Raw genomic sequence first — 12,781 nt, 5'->3', positions numbered from 1 at the left:
GTTGTCGCAATACGACGGTGGGTCACAATGACTGATGGGTCAGAATGACCCGAAGATAACACAAGGGATAACAATGACCTGTAACTGCATATAACTGTATGACCTGTAACCGTATATAACTATGACCTGTAACTGTATATATTATGTACACTGTGGGCCTACCTGTACAGAGACACAGCCCTGCAGTTTGAGCTGCAGCTGGATCATGTCCACCTCCTGGCTGGAGCACAGCTTGTGGAGCTCGGCCGTGCGAGCCCTCATCTCGTCTATGGCAACGTCCACCGGCTTCAGCTCCACGTGTTTCTCCCCCATCACCTCCACACGCTTCTTCACATAGGGGAACGTGTTGGCCGCTAGGGAGAGCAGAGAAGGCAGTGCATGGGTGCATATCTGGCACGGCTCGTGTAGGTGTCTGCCAACTATTTTGCTTATTGGCAACACAACAACCACTACAACACAACAACCAGGCCTTGTTCTCACTGTGGCTTCCCTGACTTGGATGCATCCTGGTCGATATTTTGATTAAGGCTTCGTCTTTTTTTTAGTTGTGTAGACGGTTCTGTTCTTTAGTTAAGATTTTCTGTCAACCTTTCCGCGTGCACTATTTGTATGTCCTTTTGAATAAAAGTGTCCGCTAAATCATTACATTTTCTTTATTTGTGATTTCTATATATGTTAACATACTTAACCTACTCCATTGTTGCAAATCACCCAGCGTTTTAAAGTACAGAATTGTTATCAGATGACCGTCTTGGCAAATTCAGTACAAGCGAGAGATTGAGACTTGGCTTGAGGAGGTAATTTGTGTTGTAGATAGTGTAATCAGGCTACAGTTAGCAGAATTTGTTTATGTGAATAGGTAAGTGGTATGGTTCTTAGATGGAGTGCAGTGAGGAAGAACAGCCCAGCTCAGTCTGTTGTCGCCCTGCTGTCACCAGGGGTAGCTACCACCTGCTACTGGCCTAAGGGGGAAGTCCTTATCAGAAAGACAAACAAGCCATTTGTCAATAGGTAAACATTTAAAATTAAATTAAACATTAACCTATATATTTTGGTCTCTGGTAATACAGTAGTGAAGTATTTCTAAGGAGTGGAGTAAAACAATTTTTGTGAAAAGGGGTTAAGCAAAAAAGAATGTGAGAAGTAATGGTTACTTTTGAGCACAGTCCTCCTCTTGCACTGCTCCTCCACTCATCCATATTTCTTTCCGCTCAGCGTGTACGGCGTCTCGAACACAAACTGGTTGATGTTGTGGCACTTCTCAAAGTCTGTCTTCTTCTCTGGAGCCTCCTTTTCCTCGAAGTAGGGCTTGACGAAGGTGACCTGGACATAGGCAAACTTGGGCTCTAGGTCTTTCGGGTTGACCTAGTGGGAAGTTAAAAGTCGGAACTGATAGGTACTTTGTAACACATACACATCCACATCACTCCCTGTTACTGCCAAATCATTTGAACACCATTATGTGATGCTAACTGAACCTATCAAAGCATGCTTAATTGTTCTTTATCGCCCACCAGGCCCGCTAGCCGACTTTGTGGAGGAGCTGGACATGCTCCTCAGCGTCCTCCCGGATGATGGAACCCCCCTGATAGTCCTTGGGGACTTCAACATCCACCTCCAAGGAACGCAGGCCGTTGACTTCTTGTCTCTCCTGACCTCCTTCGACATGACGCTGCTGAGCACACCGGCGACCCACAAGGCAGGCAAACAGCTAGACCTCATCCTGACACGTAACTGTATCACTGACTTAACCTCTGTAACCCCACTGCATATTTCTGATCACTACTTTATCCAATTCTCTATCTCTCTCCCTCCAACTCCTTCTACCTCCCCTCCCCTTGTAACTTTCCGGCGCAACCTCCGCTCCCTATCCCCCTCCCATTTCTCCTCTATTGTAACATCCTCCCTCCCCCCCATTGACGAGTTCTCGTCCCACCCCACTAACACTGCCACCGACACCTTGTTAACCACTTTAACTGCGTCACTTGACTCTCTCTGTCCCCTGTCATACAGGCCTGCACGATCTTCTCCCTCCTGCCCGTGGCTTACGGATGTTATTCGTGAAGAACGGTCCACCCTTCGGGCAGCTGAGAGGAGATGGCGCAAGTCCAAAGGCGGTCTGGACCTTGATAAGTATCACTCCCTCCTCAAATCCTTCTCTTCTCACATAACTGGTGCTAAAACCCTCTACTTTCTGAACAAAATTAACTCCGCTTCAAACCCCCACAAACTTTTTTCTACCTTCTCCACCCTTCTTAACCCACCTCCCCCACCCCCTCCCTCCACCCTGACAGCAGACGACTTCTCCTCCTTCTTTGAGAAAAAAGTCGCCGACATTAGCAGTCGGTTCCCTAAACCCACCTTTCCTACCCTCTCACCCTCCATGACTGACCCAACTAAATGTCTAAACTCTTTCTCCCCTGTCTGAGGCACAGATCTCTGACCTCATTCTCTCTCATCGCCCCACCTCCTGTCCCCTTGATCCTATCCCCTCCCCTCTCTTTCAAACCATCTCCCCCTCCATCATAACTTTTATTCTCCATGTCCTAAACTCCTCTCTTACCTCTGGCACCTTCCCCTCTGCCTTCAAACAGGCTAGAGTTACCCCTCTACTCAAAAAACCCTCCCTTAACCCTGCCGTCCTCCAGAACTACAGACCGGTATCACTGTTACCCTTCCTTTCAAAAACAATTGAATGTGCTGTATCTAACCAACTGTCTAACTTTCTCTCTCAGAACAACCTGCTTGACCCCAACCAATCGGGCTTCAAGACTGGCCACTCCACAGAGACTGCCCTCCTTTCAGTCACCACTGCCCTCCAGTCTGCCAGAGCGGCTTCCAGGTCATCCGTCATCATTCTGCTGGACCTTTCTGCAGCGTTTGATACGGTTAACCACCAGATCCTGCTCGCCAGACTTTCTGAGATGGGCATCACTGGCACTGCACTCCAGTGGATCTCATCCTACCTGTCGGGAAGATCCTACCAGGTTTCCTGGGGAGGCAAACTGTCAGGCCCTCGCCAGCTCTGTCTGGCCCCCCAGTGGTGGAATCAACTCCCCACCTCCATCAGAGACACTGACTGTCTCTCCACCTTCAAGAAAAGGCTCAAGACGCACTTGTTCCGGGAGTAAAGCGGTACTTAGCGTGGAACTAATAGTAGTTTCTGGTTAAATTACTGAACTGGATTTGATATCCACTACGAGTCAAAATACATGTGTTTGACTGTTCTCACAGCATTTTCTGGAATCTAAGTTACCTTGTTGGAGTCCTGTATGATTTTAAGGTTTTCGGCTCCAAACTTATCTCCGTAGAGCGCAAGGAGAAGTTGGGAGATTTCGGACAGCCCTGTGAGCTTTGGCTCCTTGTACACATACTCTATTCCATCCTCCTCTTCAAAGAAGCCCTGTAGACACATCAGTTTGAGACAAAATGCAGTGGGTGCAGCTGCAACAATGTTCCCGGATGCCAAATAAAAATGGCTGTTTCAATTGGTCAAATCCTTGGTTCACTGAAATGCCCAGTTAAAGGGATTTTGTTCATGCGAGTGAATTTGTGACTTTGTTCATGCGAGTGAATTGTCCTCCTAACCTCCTCTTTAGCTGATACGTAGATCTCCATTTTTGCTTTGTGCTGGATGCAGACACTTTTGATCAGGCTTTAAAAAGTGTGTTTTAAAAAACACAGGTCTCAAATCGACAAATGTATGGCCTTTGATATACCTGTTTGATATTAAGAATAATAATAGTAAAGAAAGGAGTGAGAATCATCTCAATCTTGACATTTGTGGTGGTGTGTTCTGCACTTCCTTCTGGTGATTTCGAGGTCTGTTTGACTACTCTAAAATGCCTCCTTGACATGCCATCTGATTGAATGTCACTGTGTACTACATGTGATGGCAAATATTAACTTACACAGCTGTTACTAATCTTGTCATATCAGATCTTTTTTTTTCCTCCAGGGAAGAAAGCAGGATATGTTTTAGAGAATGCAAAGGGACCTGTGTCTCTATTTAATCTAGTCAACCCTAGTTAACCCCAGGTGGGTAACATTCTAATGAAAGAAGGAGTATGCGTGACCTATCTAGGTGATTTTATTTTGATTATAGCATATGTTACTCTTACGTGGAGTTTCCACAAAACCAGAGAGAGAGCGCAAAGTCACGTGTGACATTTACCCGTGCTGTCATTCTCTTAAGTTATTCTAAGTCTTGAGATTCTGGAAGTGTGTGTGAGCGGGGTGTGTGTTGCATCCTCGATCTCCCCACCTGTCCGTAGAAGGCTACTCGGAAGTAGGTCCCCAGGAGTCTTCTGCCTGAGTGCATCACCTCCAGGATCTTGTTGTAGGCCCGGTGCAGCGTGTCGTACAGTCCACTCAGCTTCTGCATCGAAACGGAACACGGCGTTGCCCTGTTAGTGCTGAGGATTGTTGACATGAAGACAGAACACGCGCTGCTGGGAAACGTGCTTGTGCTGACGTGTTTGTGAGCAAGCTTCCATGAAGCTATCTATATTCGAATGGTCAAAAGAAATAACGTCCTATGATTGTGACAGCGTTGTTGGATGCAGTTGAGAGGACCCTGTGCGCTAAAGGAAATATGTTTGACCTCTCCTCTGATTGAGCCGATTTGCTGGCAGATGCAACACAGAGGCTTGCAACTAGCCAAAAGAGCTAAAATTTAAAAACAGACTAGGTCCCGGTGCAGAGTGAAATATGGGAGAGTAAACTTCTCACAGCAGTATTTACACCAGAGAATGTATTCCATAAACCACGGGCTGGTTTGTTGAATGCATTATAAACACTTGGAAGGAAAATCTGTGTGTATCTGTGTGTGCTTCCGGCTGTGCAATATCGGTGCATGCGTGTGAGTTTGTGTGTGTAGTTGTGTTTGTGATGGATACAGAAGCTCTACAGGCCTAGATCAGTCATATAGGAGCATGTGTCATGACAGCACGTTTCCTTTCACCGTGCTGTCGTTTGTGGGTTTTCAGGCTACGCACCTCAAACTCGTGGCGTTTCTCATACACGGGGATGAGGAGCTTGGCAATGTGTGTGATGAGCTCATATCGCTCGGCCTTCCACAATCCCTCCACACACAGCTCCAGGCGTTCCACTAACACCTCCTGAATGCCAACAAACACACATGGGATCAATGTACCATCAACCAGCGTCTGACAACACCAAGACCTATCAAAATGTAAACAAGTTATCCTGGAGGTTCTCCTTTACTAAACGACCTGAAGTCAACCCTATGATGACGTCACTATGGGCCTGCAGTAATGACTGAATGAGAACGAATGAATCACGTTTTGGCACCAAATGGTTTTCTAATAATAAACAAGTTGGAAAAAACATTTTCTGACGGTTTCTGTACTTTGGATCACACACCAGGAGGCATTTCAAGGAATCCTCAGCCGTTTCATTCAACTTAACACTGTTTACTAGCGGTAAATGCACAATGGTGGGCCCTTGCCAAGCCAGGAGACCTGGGAGTCCTTTCTTCTCTCCCTGGCGTTAGCGATGCCCCTGCACTCACTTCAGAGTAGTAGACATCCTGCATCCCTGTGTCTTCCTTCATGGCAGCCTCTTCCTCTATGTTCAGGGTGATCCTTTTGAAGGCTGCCAAGCCGCTGGGGAAAACACACACACACACACACGTAGCGAGTCCCACAAACCAGGATCCATGGTGCCAAACAGACTTTGTGGAAAAACCTTTCTCAAGAACCACACTGTTATACCGACTCTACAACGAGGATAGGAGTTGATGTATGACTGTCTGCTTTTCTGTTTACACTGTGTCTAAAAAAAAAAAAAAAGTATGGTTTCCTGTACTAGGACTTTCCTTCCCGTGAGGCTTGGTCAGTCAGTTAGTCTGTCCAACTGGTTGTAAAATAATGAATGAATCATGGATCCATATTTATAGATACATTAGGATGTTTGATACAATATACATGGATATGTTAAGCACATGTTCATCCAAAAACCCTCCAGTTCACACCCATCTGTGAATTTTGGGTAATCAGCACCGGACAACGCCAGACCCTGATGACTGACCAATGACCTGGATGGAATCTACAAAGAAGCACCCCAACGCAATTCTAATTGACTGAAATCCCCCAAATTCATGCTCATATTGGAGACATCTTAGGCAAAATAATTCTTCAATGTAACTTTAAAGAGCTCTACGGACATAGGAAGACAGCCTAGAAATCCAGGACTCCACAACGAGCCTTTGGATCCACATATCAAGACACCGGCCAAACGTAATAAGACTACCGCAATTTGTCTATATTGACATTGGAATGTTGTTTAATTTACATTTGTTGATGCTTGATCATAAACTGAACGTAAACTAACTAATGTTGGTTCTGCCACTAGACTCCAGTCCTAGCTGTTCCCCCATTTGTCAAAACCCCTCATTTATTTCTTACGTTTTTATAGTCATTCAAATTCAAGCTATACCACTTTAGAGACTGGACCCCTAACATATCCCCTAATTTCATCCTATATTTGCTCATAGATTTATATACAATAAATTGTGTGAATGTAATTTTAACTTTTTTTACATTCCACCATTGTTATGGTCTTCTAGAAACATAATGAATTCCTTCTAAATGGCAATTATTGTGTTATATTGTGCTACCCCAGGTATATTGTGTAGACCTACACTGTGTTTAACCATGTGCTTCTGGTGTCCATCTATAGATGTTCAATAGCACAAAATGCCTTCAGTCACTATTTTCATATTTAATTGAACGTGTACTCCCTCTTCCTTCCTACAAAAGGTAACTGTGGGAATTTGCATAGTTGAAATGGAATAGAAAAAGTAGCCATGGTCTTCTCTTGGCTTGAATGTAGAGAATTGCAAAAGATTTTATGTGGTGTATTGTCAATGTGGATGATTTGCATACTTTTAAGACTTCTTGGAAATAACAATCACTTCTGACTGAAGTTGAAAAATAAGCAGATTGATATAAAAATTAAAAAAATTACCAAATGTGTCAAAGAAACCCAATTAAATTCAATTATTAATAAGCAATACTTGATTTAATTTTAGGAGGATTACAACTAAATGCAAGTCTAAGACGAGTTTCCACTGCAGAACTGTACCCCAGAACTAGGAACTGTACCCTGGACCTCGCGGTGCTTTTTACTGAAGGAACCAGACCGTGGGAAAGCAGGAGGGATTTTTCTGTCTTAATTGTAGCCTAATGTTTCTCTCTCATTGATTTGCCCTGAGATGATTCTCAAAAATACAGAACAAAGCGTGTCCCATATAAGTTCACTTCTATTTATTTTATATATATACATACGTCAGCCTAATTTGCCTAGTCATCTGGGGGAAAGGAACCTTCTAGCTCCTTGAAAAGTAGTTCTGCAAACGAAACGTTACGGGATCTTGTGGTAGAAACACATCTTAACACTGCCAGCCCTCCAACCTCCCCTTCTCTCATGCCTTGGTGGATCCACAGTGTCTTGACTGACCCTGAGTGGAAGTGAGAGTGTAGGATCAACATGGGAAGTCTTAGGCCGAATCCCAATTCTCTGTCTTACCCCTACCCCTTACCCCTCTCCCTTAGTTTTGCGCATTCAAGGGGGGGTAAGGGCTGTCCCAATACTCGAGGGGTAGGGCTAAGGGGTAGGGGTACATACCCCTTAAAACCCCTGTTTTCGGAAGCTTACTTGAAACTAAGGGGTATGTGAATACTGCGCAACCGGCAACAATGGCGACCAGATCATCCAGAGAGTCCATCACACAGTCTTGTGCTATACACAGTCCTGTACATATATATTTGCAACCATGTTCTTAAGCATGTCTACAGTTTTAACTATACTCCATTAGCAGCAAATTTAGTTTGATATCAGTGCATAACACTACTTGCTTTGGAGACATCGATACGTGCTAGATGACGTAACCGTAACCAGGTGGCGTCTCATTTCATAGGGGTATCTAACCCTTAACACTCAGTTTCGAGGGACAAGGGCTAGGGGTAAACTAAGGGGTAGGGGTGTAAGGCTGGGTGTCAAACCTGCCCCCACCTCTCATATGCAAAAGTCTGGAGTTTATGGCCGGTCTCAACTTGATGGGTCTCACACCCCATTCAAGATTTGGTCTGGTTGTCCTTGTGTATAAAGGGAATTGTAATGCATTGTTCTGTGGATTCTTCATCTCCTGAGACCTTCTCAGTTCTCCCTTGTCCTACTCTTGCTTTCTCTCTGATTTACAATGATCATGGTAGAGTAGGTAAGACTTAAAGCCTTCATTTTGTAATATGTTTGCCTTGTAATTGATTTCATTCATTTGCAATGTTATTAAATGTGTATTTCATTTAACCGTACTTTGACCATTCTTGCTCCGATTTAACCCATAGAGTCAAATAACTGTAAGACTATTTGTATTGGCATTATTTGGTTCATGCTAATACACTATTGTTTCCCATCTTCCTTTAAACCATAGGGGAATTCGTTTTGGTTGTTTGGCCAATATTTAACCCCCTACAGTTTTGGTGACCCCGACTACGTGATCTTTTTCGAGCAATTCAGTTACAGTTTGGTATACCGGCATCTCAAACCATGGTGCGGTGACTAAGCATTTACAAATGTAGCCTACATTAAATTCTGGTTCTGTTGGTAGAAGCCTATTACTAGTTTCTGATATTAGCTCCTGCCAGGGGCAGACTGGGAGCAAAAAGTGGCCAGGGAGTTGCTGTCAGACCGGCCCACTCAATACACGGCGCGTGGCCCACTCAGTACATCATAGATAGCCTATATATCTTTTCTTACGTTGAACTTCCGAAGTCCGTAAGAACACATTTCAGAAGACACTTCAGAAAATTTTCTAAAAAAGGCACCATGACTGTGAATACAGATCACGAAGAGGAGTATAAAAGTCAGTCAGTGATTTTAGACTACTGAAGGTCTTAGGCCGAATCCCAATACTCTGTCTTACCCCTAGCCCTCAGTTTTGCGCGTTCCCGTTAGAGTAAGTGGTGTCCCAATACTCTTTTTGATCGTGGGCTAGGGCTAAGACGAAGGGGTATACACCCCTTAAAACCAACTAAGGTCGGGAGCTTACTTGAAACCTAGGGGTATGTGAATACTGTGCTACCTGCAACAATGGCGGACAGATCATCCAGAGTCCCATAAATGTAATATTTTCGGCTTAAATAATTGACTTAAAAATTATGACAGTCTTGTGCTCTACACAGTCCTATACATATGTATTTTCAACCATGTTCTTAATTGAAACGTTAATTGAACACTAAAGTTACATTGCTGATTTTCCCGCATTTCTCTGATTAATTAGCCTTGAATGGACTCCATGCATGTCTACAGTTTTAATTAAACTCCATTAGCAGCGAATTACGTTTGATATCAGTGCATAACACTACTAGAAATCCTCCAGCCAAAGTATTACCAGTTGGTCAAGACAAGCATTGTCTCTAACAAGTTCTTGCTCCCTACTAAAACAACAAATTACAACCTACTCTGGGAACTCATGTATAAACGTGGCGTACGCACAAAAAGCTTGCGTACGCTGGTTTTCACGCACACGGTGTGATGTATAAAAATGTACTTGACGTGAAATGTGCGGGCCGCCACTGAAACTTTTGATCAGACGTGAGAATATGCGGACCGTCCGCAAAGTCTTGTCTGGCTCTGTAATATGGCGAATTCTAACTGAAAAGTTCAGAAACTCTAGCCTGGCTCTGACCTTCTACATACTTCCGCTCAATTTTGAATTAGCTTCTGTACTGCATCTGGGATTGAGGTATGTAAATCAGATGTCTCCGGTTAACTTTCTACCTGTCCAATCAGCGAACAGAGGGAGTGGCTGAGAACGATGACGTTGATGTCGTGCGCTAGTTTGTGTTGTAGTTCCGTAATGGCGGCGGAGAAAGATGCGAGCGAAGCCATTCGGTCCGTTGTGGCCAAGAAAAATCTTTGATCCCCACGGGGTTCGTTTGATTTTCCAGCTAGCTCCGTTAGTCGTGAAGGAGTTGGCTAAGGCAAACGCTAGCGATTGGTTATGGCAGATCCAGAGTGGCTCTGGGCAGATCCAATAGTCAAACTTCAGATCCAAAACTTCAACAGAGTACCCGCCTTCAAGACTCACCAAATAAAGTGTTCACTACAGTTACTGTCATACGTCTATGACGTTGACTATTCAAAAAACATTACAATAAAAGTTTGATCATTAATGTGGATGATCACATCAAAATGCCAAAACCCAAAACAGGAAATGCTATATACTGTTTAATCCGCCACCACTAAATAACTTCTGTTAAACTTGAGGGTGTCAAACGAACGACAAAATCACTCAGGAAATGCATGTCACGCTAACCCTACGGCTGCCATGCTGTTACGATGCACCACCACTCGTTTCTTAATTTCAAGTTTTACATCGGACCATTTCTTCTTAATTTCTCCCTTACAATGGGAGTCAGGTGGCTGAGCGGTTAGGGAAGCGGGCTAGTAATCAGAAGGCTGCTGGTTCGATCCCCGGCTCTGCCAAATTACGTTGTGTCCTTGGGCAAGGCACTTCACCCTACTTGCCTCGGGGGAATGTCCCTGTATTTACTGTAAGTCGCTCTGGATAAGAGCGTCTGCTAAATGACTAAATGTTCAAAAAAGAAGTATACTAAAATATGGATAGTACACTTTTGATTACTTTTAAGAAGTATGCTTAGAAAAGAGTTCACTTTTGATATACTTTTAAGAAGTATGCTTAGAAACAGAAACTGGTATACACTTCTGGAGTAGGATGTACGTTTTCTATTATTATACAGCAAAAACAGTCAAAATAATTTAAAAGTACATTACAGGTTAAATTGTTTAGATCCATCTCATTCTAATTATTCATGTCTAGGAAAATATATTATGCATTGCACATTGAATCTTTTTTGGTACTGAAGCTGTAACCTTAATTACTGCCAAAACATTTTGAAGCCCTATACTCGTATACTAATAATGATCAATTGGAGTATTAATGGAAAAAACGAAAAAGCTGCTTGAGAAAGAAGCAGACAGAAGGGTTGCATTATGTTATAAAGTTAGTGCATATGCAGTTAATTGCTTCTTTCAGCTAAGAATCTGCAGTGTCACTTGGCGAGGGCTTCTTCTCGCCAAATGACGCAAGATTAGCGGCGTTTGAGGGGCTCCTAAACATTTAAATATATTAGTAAATCATAATAAATGGACATTTATTAAGTGTACTTCTTGAAGTACTTACATTAATTGAAAGTGCACTTGAAAGTATTGCAAAGTATACTTTGAGGTACTTTAGGAAGTATACTTCATTAACTGAAAGTGCACTACACAGGCTACTTTACAGTATTAAAAAGTAAACCTCAAATACACTGTAAGTGTACTTTAAAGTGTACTAAATTACCTAAAAAGTGGTCAAATTCAGTTTACTTAGTACAAAAATAGTATATAAATAAGTACACTGCTAGTATACTTTAAAGTACCATGATAATAGTATACTTTTTATACTAAGTATACTTACAAAATACATTTGAAGTATACTTCTTTTTTATAAGGGCTGCCATGGTCCAGTTCTCCGAACCCACAGAATTTACGGCCCTATAATAATAATAATGATTTTATTTGTAATGCACTTTACATTTAGCTAAAAGTGCTACAGGTTAAAAACAACTCAGCCGACTTTCTTTTGTTGCTAATACCTGATGACAGGCCGCCAAACAGGACACATTTTCTTGCCTCCATCTCTGTTGTTAGAACCTCTCTCAGTCTGTGAAATTTCTCTTTTTTGCGTGTTTAGCCATTTTAATTCAGACAAAGAAATGATCTCGGAAGCTCATTTATAGTGTGGAATAAATTGGGATTTCCTGTGTGCTTACATTAATCACTAATCATTAGAACTTGTCATTGGACACTAGTTAGTACGTTTATCATGTAAGCTTGCTATTAATAACAGTATATTGTGTCTATGTGTCAGGTTAATAGATGTTCGGGGTCAGGAGAAAGTACTGGCTAAACGGTCCTTGTCATGACTACAAGGAGAGCTCCAACTATGAACTCTCTAGTGTGAGAGTTGTTATGTGTTGGGAGCAGTGAATCTTTTTCTCTGAGACTGTTGTAACGACATTCCTGCCTGACTGTCACAATCTATGTTTACATTCTTGTGCCCTATAAAAGATGGTCCTCCGGCTTTCGGAGCGGAGAGAGACCTTACCTTCATGGCCTTGTCGCTGTTGGCAAAGTTGTTGATGATGGAGAGCGACTCCTGAAAGCGAGAGCTGCCAGTCAGGGCCACGTCTGAGATGAACTGGCTCACGGCGATGATAATCTATGCAGGAAATCGAAAAGCGTAAGGGGGTCCTGGCGTTAACACCGAGCCCAGCCTGCGTCTGTTCCATCGCATGAATCATGGACCCGAACTCACGGATTTGTGTCAATAAAGCAACGAGAGAATGAATATGGAAAAGCTGGATTGGCTTCTGGGAAGCCGGTGGGTTGTCTGTGTTTAAAAGTTGTTCCAGACCCTCTGGTGAAATGATCAAAGCGAGTGTGGTGTGGACCGTCAAGTCTGCCTGGGTCTCAGACTAGAACAGAAGAGGCCTGGAATTAAAGGCTCAACCATTCAGTGCTGCCTGTGTAAATACATGATGTATATGGCTCACCATATCTGACTATTTGCACAACTGGAAATGTTCAGATGAAGACACAAGCACACACACACACTCTCTCTCTGTCCGGACCTGCAGGTGTGTGCGTAGGAAGGTCTTCTTCTTGGTGTAGTTGCTCTTCATGAGCAAAT

At 43.2% G+C, this 12,781-nt stretch overlaps 1 protein-coding gene and 1 pseudogene across 2 annotated transcripts in view; both read right to left on the bottom strand.

Annotated features, from left to right (window-relative positions):
• Positions 1–12,781, bottom strand: part of LOC136967890 (interleukin-13 receptor subunit alpha-1-like) — a 48,458-nt gene that overhangs the window by 11,174 nt on the left and 24,503 nt on the right. The window lies entirely within an intron of this gene.
• LOC136967940 (dedicator of cytokinesis protein 11-like) lies at positions 23–12,755 on the bottom strand (annotated as a pseudogene).

The sequence above is a fragment of the Osmerus mordax genome, chromosome 23 (genome assembly GCF_038355195.1).
Source record: "Osmerus mordax isolate fOsmMor3 chromosome 23, fOsmMor3.pri, whole genome shotgun sequence".
NCBI classification, from domain to species: Eukaryota; Metazoa; Chordata; class Actinopteri; order Osmeriformes; family Osmeridae; genus Osmerus; species Osmerus mordax.
Note: the sequence above shows the minus strand (reverse complement) of the source record. Positions and strands in the feature narration are given on the sequence as shown.